Source organism: Zingiber officinale, chromosome 5B, assembly GCF_018446385.1.
Source record: "Zingiber officinale cultivar Zhangliang chromosome 5B, Zo_v1.1, whole genome shotgun sequence".
NCBI lineage: Eukaryota > Viridiplantae > Streptophyta > Magnoliopsida > Zingiberales > Zingiberaceae > Zingiber > Zingiber officinale.
This window is the reverse complement of record NC_055995.1, coordinates 137,626,652-137,637,460: the sequence shown is the minus strand read 5'-3', so window position 1 is coordinate 137,637,460 and position 10,809 is coordinate 137,626,652.

Here is a 10,809-nt window from a genome sequence, read left to right as displayed (position 1 = left end):
GGTAACCGGCCCTTAAAAAAAGAAAAATATATCTTGTAAAAATTTTATAAGCAAAGAAGAAAAACTCTTATAAAATTTTACAAGCTCCCTTTTAATTTCCTAATGTGGAAATTTTAAAACAAGTTTTAAGATTTAAAACTTCTCATTTAAAATTTCCTTTTTTAACATGGTTACAAAAAAGAAAAGTTTTAAATTTAAAATTCTCTTTTTTAAAAAATAAACCATGTGAATGGTTAAAAAGGAAAGTTTTAAAACTTTTAAAACTTTCTTTTAAACCATGTGGCCTAATTCAAATAAGAAAAATTTTATAATTTTAAAATCTCTCTTTTAAAACTTGTAGATATCTACAAAGAAAATATTTTAAAAATTCAAAAAATCCCTCATACTTTAAATTATGGTGTCGGCCCCCTTCAAATTACTTGTGGTCGACCACCTTTGAGAAGGTAGTGGTCGGCCCTTGGCTTAGTCACCAAGCCTTGGGTCGGCCCCTCTCTTGGACACCAAGATGGACTTTTTATGGGTGGATATGAGACATTAATGAGTCTATGACAGGGACCTAGAGGATAAATTAGTTTTGGCCTCCCGATGAGCTCGAGTATCCCGTGTTCACCCCGAACACACAACTTTAAGTTCATCAATAATAACTCATTTCACTAGAGAGTTATTATTGCACTATCGCACCAATCCCAAATTATATTATGGGCTCCTTCTTATTATGAGTGTGTTAATCTCCCTGTGTTTAAGATATCGGATGCCCACTAATTAATTGAGTTACTGACAACTCATTTTAATTAATATCTCAGTCCAAGAGTAGTACCACTCAATCTTATCGTCATGTCGGACTAAGTCCACCTGCATGATTTAACATAACAATCCTTATGAGCTCCTCTTGGGGACATTATCAACCTAGATTACTAGGACATAGTTTCCTTCTATAATCAACAACACACACTATAAGTAATATCATTTCCTAACTTATCGGACCTTTTGATTTATCAAGCTAAATCTCACCCTTTGATAAGTTAAAGAAATAAATACTAAATATATGCGCTTGTTATTCTATTAGGATAAAGAGCACACACTTCCATAATAATTAAGGTCTTGTTCTTTTATTAAGTCAATATAAAAAAACTTACCTTAAATGGTCCTGCTCAATACACTCAGAGTGTACTAGTGTAATTTATTAGTCAAGATAAACTAATACCTAATTATACTACTACTATTCCAATGGTTTGTTCCTTTCCATCTTAGTCGTGGGCTACTGTTTATAATTTATATAGAACTTATAACATAATATTCTGTGTGTGACACTACACACCATATTATCTACAATATAAATTAATTGAACAACTACACTTAGCATATAAATATAGATATTTTTAACCAATGTGATTCTTTATTTCAAAATAAATGTTTACAAAAGCTAGGCTTTTAGTATACACTCTAACAGTCACCGCTTTCGGCTCCGTTATGCGTCCAGCTCCGCTTTATCAGATCTAGCTCTTCATCAGGCTTATTCATCTACGTTGCTGGGTCATGACAACTTGACCAACGTCCCATCCGAGGGTGCCCCCTGGGCTAGGGTACGTTCTCCGTACTCATTCTCCCTTTATTTGATTATTATAGTATTAGTCTATTACTTATATATTCGTTGGATCTGCCTCGAGCTTCGGGGTACCAGGGACCGGGGCAACCCGGTCGCTGGCTACAGGTAGCGTTGACCAGAGGACTTCTGACGACTTGGTCAAGATAGAAGTCATCTCAGCACACTCCCCTCCAGGACAACGCGACTCGATCAACATTCCATCCACCTCACCCAGCGGTTCATCTGACTCAGTTTCCGAACAGGATCAATTTGGCGTCGTCTGTGGGAATCTTCTCCACCTGTTCTGGAACGTGAAGATGGACGACATTGGGAGGTTCTATGCCATTATCACAGTCTTGGAGGATCCTGACGAACGTATTATCTTCTACCCTCACTCCACGAGTATTCGGGAGTCGAGGAATTGAGTTGGAGCTTCAGCTGGCCGACAGGTTAGTTTTCCATTATATTTTTTTCCCTGACTCCATGGGTATTCGGGAGTCAAGGGACCGAGACCAACCCTCAATCGATTGGTACGACTTCTCGATCAGGTACGTGTAGGTGCAGGAAGTATCCGACGATTGAACCTATGTTTTGATTATATCAGAGGGTTCAAGTTAAATCATTTTGTTATTTAAATGTGCTTGAATGAGCTTTGGTGTTTGGGCAAAGGGTTTAAGTTAGGTTCACCCTTGTTGTTTGATATGTGTACTTGAGTTGTGCAGGACTGCAGGATACGCATGTGACTCAGGTTGACGACTTCGGGTCCGGTGAAGGATGGAGCATCCGAGGGACTGTGGACAAGGCAGCAAGGACAAGGGCCAAGGGAAGCGACTTCGAGGCATACGCGAAGGATGACATTGGGGACGAGCCGCGGGCTTGAATGCATCCGAGGAACGAGAGCTAAAGGAAGTAGGCTTGAAGGCAAGAGGCCAAGGCTGCAAAGAAGCGTCAAGTGAGTCATAAGGGTGAGAGTACGAGTGCACGAGAGATTGTACTCGGAGTAAAATCCTAATTTTAGGATTTTACTGGAGCGTTACTGTAGCAGTACTGTAGCGCTACTGTAGCAGTCGACTGCATGTTTTAGCAGTTAATTGGTGCAGTCGATTGGGAGCGAACAGAATGCTTCTGTTCGTTCGGTCAGTGTGGATCAGTCGACTGCTAGTTTTAGCAGTCGACTGGTATCGAGACGTTGGGATGTAACGGTCGAATTTTCATAGAGGGCAGTCGACTGCATGTTTTCGCAGTCGACTGGTAGGTGGGGTTTTCAACCCGCGGCCTATATAACCAAAGCTTAGGAGCTTGGTTATAGTTGACGAAATTATGGTGGTAAACCCTAATTAGTAGTCTAATTGTTCTCAAGTGTTTATGAGTGTGGTGAGGTTTCTCCACCCACAAAGAGCTACTTGAGATAGTCGGAGTTTGTGGGGGCTAATCCACCGACGGATCGGGATCGTCCACCTCAAGGACACACCGTGGAGTAGGAGTCCTAATCTCCGAACCACGTTAAATGAACATGTTAGCGGTTTGCATTTCCTTTCTTAGTTTTAGCCTTTAGCTTGTTTGTTTTGTTTGTATTCTACTGCGCAAGCTAACATCGTAGGAGAAGCGATCGATTTGGGAGCGCCGTCTATCCAACCCCCCTTCAAGCCGGCCACCGATCCCCAACAAGTGGTATCAGAGCCAAGGTTGCACTTCTCCAGACTAATCGCCGAAAAGAGCAAATACAAGAACATGACCGACTTGATTGAACCGCCGAAGTTTGAAGGCGGAGGCTTATGGGACATCACCTATTGGATGATGAAAATGGAGGTATTCTTCAACACGGATTGAGATACCATGATGGTGGTCAAAGAGTCGTTTGAAGTCCCGAAAGACAAGAAAGGGAAGAAACTCCGACCGTGTCATTGGACGGAGGAGCAAATCTCATGATCAAAGGCAAATGATAAGGTAATATCTATTTTGATTGATATTTTGCCTAATAACATGATGAGCCGTGTAGGAAAATATGAGAACGCCCACGATTTGTGTAGCAAGGTGAAGATGGTTCTACGGGAAGAACCTAAACCTACACAGGAAGAAGAAGAACCCAAAGAGATGGGTTTAATTGCTCAAGTTGAGGAGGAGCAAACGGAAGTTGAGCCATGCTCAACATCCAAGGATGAAGAAAGACCATCCACAAGTGTGGATGAGGAAGATGAGGTAGCATCTACATCCTCAAAGGTTGAAGATGAATTCAAGACAAGTGAAGAGGATGAAGAAGAAATCTTGGAAGAAGTCAACCTAGTGAGCACCTCCATCGAAGTCAAGTCAAAGGGCCATATCATTTGCTTCGATTGCAATGAAAAAGGGCACTACAAGAGTAGATGTCCTATGGATAAGAAAGAGGTATCTCCTAAACTCAATTCAATTCATTTAGAATCTAATTTGAGTTATAGGAAAAAGAAGGAGAAGAAGCACATTAGATGCTTCACGTGTGGAGACATGGGGCACTACCACACCAAATGCCCAAATAAGAAAGAAATCAAGAAGTTGGCACATTTGAAGAAGGAGGAGAAGAAGTGGAGGAAGAATGGAGGCTCATGTCAAGGGGGAGCTCCAAAGGTAAAGGGTAAGGTAAACGCTAATTTAAATTTAAAGTCAAATTTAAATTCCTCCATGTATGCTAGGAAAAATAATGATAATCATAGTATGTCCATGCAAAATTTTGGATTTAAGTATCATGATCGGTATAGGGTAAATGTTAGGGATAACCCTAGGAGACCTACTCATGATAAAATTAGTAATGGTAGACCTAAGGAGACCCAAAGCATTAATCCCAAGAAGGGGAGACACATGCCTAGAAAGGGTAGTTCTAGGAATATCCAAGGTGGACATGTTGATTCTAGGTTTAGGTACCTAGAAAGGGAAAATCAAGATTTGAAGGCAAAGCTTGATCATATGGAGAAAACCCTAGAAAGATTCAATGTTGGATCTAATGGTTTAGGCATGGTGTTGGGTAGTCAAACACCCAACAATGATAAATCGGGTTTGGGATACCGATCTAGTGTCTACAATGCTAAAGGAAAGTCGTATGCTAGGGTTGCATATGACTATAGCAAGGAGAAGCCAATAAATGGCAAGAGAAAGTCATTTAATGGTAATGTTAAATTAACCAAGTACAAGGTATCCAAGGTTAAGAAGGTTAGGTTTATAGGCCAAGTGTCACCGGAGGTGCACCGATGTGGCCTAGCAATTATGGATGAGTCACTTAGGGAGGTGGCTAAGGTTAAGAGCTCTAGGGGGAGCTCAAAGAGTCAAGTTGGGACCCATGACCAATGGATCTCAGGGGGAGATTTACTTGAGAGTCTAGACAAGCCATGGAATGTGCCAAGTGGTTTGGAGATGGACTTGAGTCTCAAACCTAGGGTTTTGACACAATTGGTTTATGTTTCATGCAAGAAATATGACAATTGGGGTCATATATCATGAAAATTGGTTTTGGATGTATAGATGCCATATAAACCAATGTCAGGGATGCATTGTGGGTTACTATGGGAAAATACATCAAGAGGAAGCCAAAACTAGGACTTTAGGTCAAGGTTCAATTAAACTTTTTAGCTAGTTTTATATTTTGTGTCAATCTTGGGATTTGTGATAAATATATTTTTGTATATATTTTTCCCAAGTAGACATTGATATAATAGATCTCTCCACAAAATTTGAGAATTTTTGGAGGTGTGTGGAATTTCTGGAACATTTCTGAAGTTGGCCAGAAAAGGTTGATTTCTTCATGAATAGTGTATCAGTCGACTGGTACAGTTACCAGTCGACTGGTACAGTTACCAGTCGACTGGTAACAGTGTTTTTGAGCACAGAATGTCTCTGTAAGATTATTTTCATTGGGGCAGTCGACTGGTACTTCTTGCAGTCGACTGATACCAGTCTGAAAGTGTTTTCAGCACTGGATTTTGACCGGGTCAGTTAGATGTATGAGATCCATGGGGGATACATACATGAGTTTAGGGTCAGTTGGATGATAAGTTTTCAATAATTGGGATATTGTTGGAAAGCTTTTTGGATGTTAGGCAAAGGGAGAGAAGTAAGGTTTAATTAGGAAAACCTTAGTGTCTTTGCGTAGGGAGAGCCTTGGGATAGGTTCTTAAATAGCCCTGTGATAAAATTTCTAGCTCACTGGGGAGCCTAGGTGTAGGGGGAGCCTTGGCATAGGTTCCAATGCATGATGCATTGTTTCGGCGTTGTAAGTCCAAGTGTGTAGCCTTGACAACATAAGTCCATTCGGCAGTGTAAGTCCAAGTGTGTAGCCTTGGCAACGTAAGTCCATTCGGCGGTGTAAGTCCAAGTGTGTAGTCTTGGCAACGTAAGTCCATTTGTTTTAGCATGTTTATTTGCTATTATGTTTTCCCTAACTTAAACGTATTGCCAAACATCAAAAAGGGGGAGATTGTTGGAGCAATCCCAATGGTCCGTGGGACTATGTGTTTTGGTGTTTGGGCAAAGGGTTTAAGTTAGGTTCACCCTTGTTATTTGATATGTGTACTTGAGTTGTGCAGGACTGCAGGATACGCATGTGACTCAGGTTGACGGCTTCGGGTCCGATGAAGGATGGAACAACCGAGGGACCGTGGACAAGGCAGCGAGGACAAGGGCCGAGGGAAGTGACTTCAAGGCATACGCGAAGGATTACATTGGGGGCGAGCCGCGGGCTTGAATGCATCCGAGGGACGAGAGCTAAAAGAAGTAGGCTTGAAAGCAAGATGTCAAGGCTACAAAGAAGCGTCAAGTGAGCCATAAGGGTGAGGGTACGAGTGCACGAGAGATTGTACTCGGAGTAAAATCCTAGTTTTAGGGTTTTACTGTAGTGTTACTGTAGTAGTACTGTGGCGCTACTGTAGCATTCGACTGCATGTTTTAGCAGTCGACCGGGCAGTCGACTGGGAGCGAACAGAATGCTTCTGTTCATTCGGTCAATGTGGATCAGTCGACTGCTCGTTTTAGCAGTCGACTGGTATCGAGCCGTTGAGATGTAACGGTCAAATTTCCACAGAGGGTAGTCGACTGCATGTTTTGGCAGTGGACTGGTAGGCGGGATTTTCAACCCGCGACCTATATAAGCAAAGCTTGGGAGTTTGGTTATAGTTGACGAAATTAGTGGTGGTAAACCCTAATTAGTAGTCTAGTTGTTCTCAAGTGTTTGTGAGTGTTGTGGTGAGGTTTCTCCACCCACAAGGAGCTACTTGAGATAGCCTGAGTTTGTCGGGGGCTAATCCACCGACGGATCGGTATCGTCTACCTTAAGGACACGCCGTGGAGTAGGAGCCCTAATCTCCGAACCACGTTAAACGAACGTGTTAGCGGTTTGCATTTCCTTTCTTAGTTTTAGCCTTTAGCTTGTTTGTTTTGTTTGTATTCCGCTGCGCAAGCTAACATCGTAGGAGAAGCGATCGATTTGGGGGTGTCGTCTATCCAACCCCCCTTCAAGCCGGCCACCGATCCCCAACAGGAAAGTCCTAAGTGTTCTTAGGCAAAGTCCTAGCTGCGGTTAGGCAGGTGAAAAACCCTAGGGGTGGTAACCCTAGGTTCTAAGGGGTGGTAACTCTAGGTGGTGGAAAATTCTAAGGGGCGGTAACCTTAGGTCTTAGGGGGTGATAACCCTAGGTGGAGGAAAATCCTAAGGGGGGTAACCTTAAGTTTTAGGGGGAGGTAACTCTAGGTGGCGAAAACCCCTAGGGGGTGGTAACCCTAGGTCATAGGGGGTAGTAATCTTAGGCAGAAAGTCCAGTAGGTCTGGAGGACCGGACTGACATTAGGTATGCTCTCTTGAGTGGAGTAGGTGAGGACACATTCCCCGGAAGAGGGAACAGTAGACATCGGTTCGGCCTAAGGTTTCCGGTCGAAAATCCGAAGTCAGAACCGGACAGTCCGGAGACTGTCAAAACATTTCTGTTACTATGTTAATTATGTGATAACCTTGTTTTGCAGGATATATTGTTGTCTTGTGGACTAACCTATCATGCAGGGACAAAAGAGTACTTTTGGCTTCGAATGAACAGTACCCGAGGTACCCTCATGGAGCTCGGAGGCGCCTTAGGTGTAAAGGAGAAGAAGCGCGCGTGACAAGGCTAGAGGCGCCCTCATGGAGGCTTGAGGTGCCTCGAAAAACCTTGGAGGTTCCTTCAAGGCTTATGGAGGCGCATTCAACAGGATATGCGAAGACTTCTTCTCAGCTTATCCGCGTGGCTGACTCGACTGCGCTGGAGGCGCCCTCATGGGGCTTTGAAGCGCCTCCAACAGCCATTATAAGGGGTATTAGACCAGCAGCTCAAAACAACAACTCTCAATTGATCCTTCTGCAACGTGTTGCTCACGAGACACTCTGACTAAGCTACGACAAGTCCCCTACGACCCGGAGCTTTAATTCTTGTAATTCTATTGTCGGTATAGCTTTCTTATTTCTATTTTGTAATACATATTTGTACTTTGAGATTTGATATTGAATTGCCTAAAGTAAACACTTAACGAGCGTAGGTCTTAGAGTAGGAGTCGCCTAAGGCTCCGAACCAAGTAAAAAACACTTGGGTCCTTTTTGTGTGATTGTTTTCTAATTCCGCCACTTTACTCTCAAACGTTTTTCAAATACAAAAAGTGAAAGCCATGAGCACTATTCATCCCCCTCTAGCGCATCTCGATCCATCAGTACGCTACGGGCTCTGCTATCTTTTTACGGTTATAGGATTTGCTATACCTCCCTAATAAAAGTAAGATCCTAGTTTCTTGATCAAAGACTAGGGCATTTGATCTTTGATCGGACACTAGGGGCCCAACTCATCGATCATACATTAGGGGCCTAGCTCCATGATCAGACACTAGGGACACAGCTTCCCAATCAGTGACACAGTACAGCTTCCCGATAAGGATCTAAGAGCCTCGCTTTTTGATTACAGGCTAGGAGCCTTACTCTCCAATCAGGGACTAGAGGCCTAGCTCCCCAGTCAAGTGTGTTACAGGCTCTGCACCCTTCATCATGGGGCTATGCATCCTCTTAGTGCTACGGGTTCTGCATCCTCTTAGTGCTACGGGCTCTGCATCCTTTTACTACTGTAGGCTTTGCACCCTTCACCATGTGACTCTGCATTCTCTTACTGCTATAGGTGTTTCACTCTATCACTGATAGATGCTCTACATTCTCCACCTGTTTTGCATTCTCTTACCTCTACAGGCTCTGCTCCTTTCACCCACGGTGCTCTGCTTCCTTCTAATGCTACAGACTCTGCTCCTTTATATGGCTATGAGTTTCACTTCCTTTGACGGGCATGGCTCAGATTATTCTATCCTTGACTCCGCAGACATTTGGGAGTCACGAGGTTGACACTATTTCTCTTCGTGGCTTCACGGGCATTTTGGAGTTGAGGGACCGAGACAGATCCTCAGTCGGTTGGCGCCACTCCGCGGTCAGGTATGATAAAGGCTCTCCTCCCTCATATTACTACGGGCTCCACTTTTGTGGACTTCAAGGCTTCAGCTCCCCTATTCGGGGGCGAGCTATCATCACTGGTCTCGGACCAGAGTATCACCACCGGCCTCGGATCAGAGTATCGCTAACGATCTCTCGGTCGGGCTTCTAGACCAATTCTCGGTTGGGCTTCCAGACCAATTCCTGGTCAGGTCTCTAGATTAAGTCCTAGTCAAACTTCTAGATCAATTCCTGGTCAGGCCTCCAGATTGCTTCTTGTCCAGGCCTTCAGATTTCTTCCTGATCAGGTCTCCAGATCAAGTACTAGTTAGGCCTCTAGATCACCTCTCAGTCGGGATTCCAGACTATTGCCCCAATGCAATTTATAAGTGAGCATGCTCTCACGCTTCCAAACTCTCGCCTCAGTGCGAGTCATAAGTGAGCATGCTCTCACGTCTCCAGACTCTCATCCTAGCATGAGTTATAAGCGAGCATACTCTCATGACCAACGACCTCCTGGTCGGGCTCCAGACTCTCGCCTCAGTGCAAGTTATAAGTGAATATGTTCTCATGACTCCAGATTCTCGTCCCAATGTGAGTTATAAGTGAGCATGCTCTCACACCTCCAGACTCTCGCCTCAATGCGAGTTATAAGTGAGCATGCTCTCATGCCTCCAGACTCTCGCCCAGCGTGAGTTATAAGTGAGCATGCTCTCGCGACTAACGACCTCCCGGTCGAGCTCCAGACTCTCGTCTCAGTGCAAGTTATAAGTGAGTATGCTCTCACGCCTCCAGACTCTCGCCCCAATACGAGTTATAAGTGAGTATACTCTCACGCCTTTAAACTCTCGCTTCAGCATGAGTTATTAGTGAACATACTGTTACGCCTCCATACTCTCGACCTAATATGTAACTTTTTTCAATTCCATATTTCAACATTTATTACAGACTAACTAATAACTTGATTTGATTTCATAGTACAATGAATGTGTAACTTCTTCCCATTAATTCCATATTTCAGCATTATAAACAGATTACACTGATCTTCACATCTGCATGGTTTTGTACTTTGCCAAGAGCCAAGTTAGAGAGCTCTTTCATCAAAGACGAACATAACCGTATTAGATGGGACCCTGTTCCCTCCTTCTATTCCATTCACTTTTATAGTAAAAAACTAATTATATTCATCTCAGATATTTTGGTATATATAGTATACTAAAATTTTTGATATTTTTCTTTTACCACTACATCATTTCATACTAAATTAGGATCTATCTCTCAATTAAGTTTCAAATTTTCATAATTAATTATGTTTCAATAGAAAAAAGGAACATCTATTTTTATAAATTTGTTAAGAATTTATTTTTTAAGAAAAAAAATTGACTAATTTACTACACTTGACAAAATTAAATTAGTTAATATTATATTTCGAATAATAAGGCAATCCGCAATCCACTTGATCAAATTAATAAAATATTCTTACAAAAATAAAAAGGCCAAAAAAAAAAAGACACGTGCCAACTGGACGCATCCACAGCGAAACTTACAGCGCCAATCTATCGGTCTTATCCAGAACAAGAGAATCTCATATTCTCATATATGGCCCCACCAACAAATTCCTTTCCGAGTAATCGGATCGCTCTCGAATCTGTAACTAGGCTTACTAAATCTGATTAATCTATAACACGTGCTAGTACATCCACAGTTCGTGAGCATTCTCATTCAGTTTATTTCCATAAATTATTATATTAACAAAATTAATTATCCTTTTAAT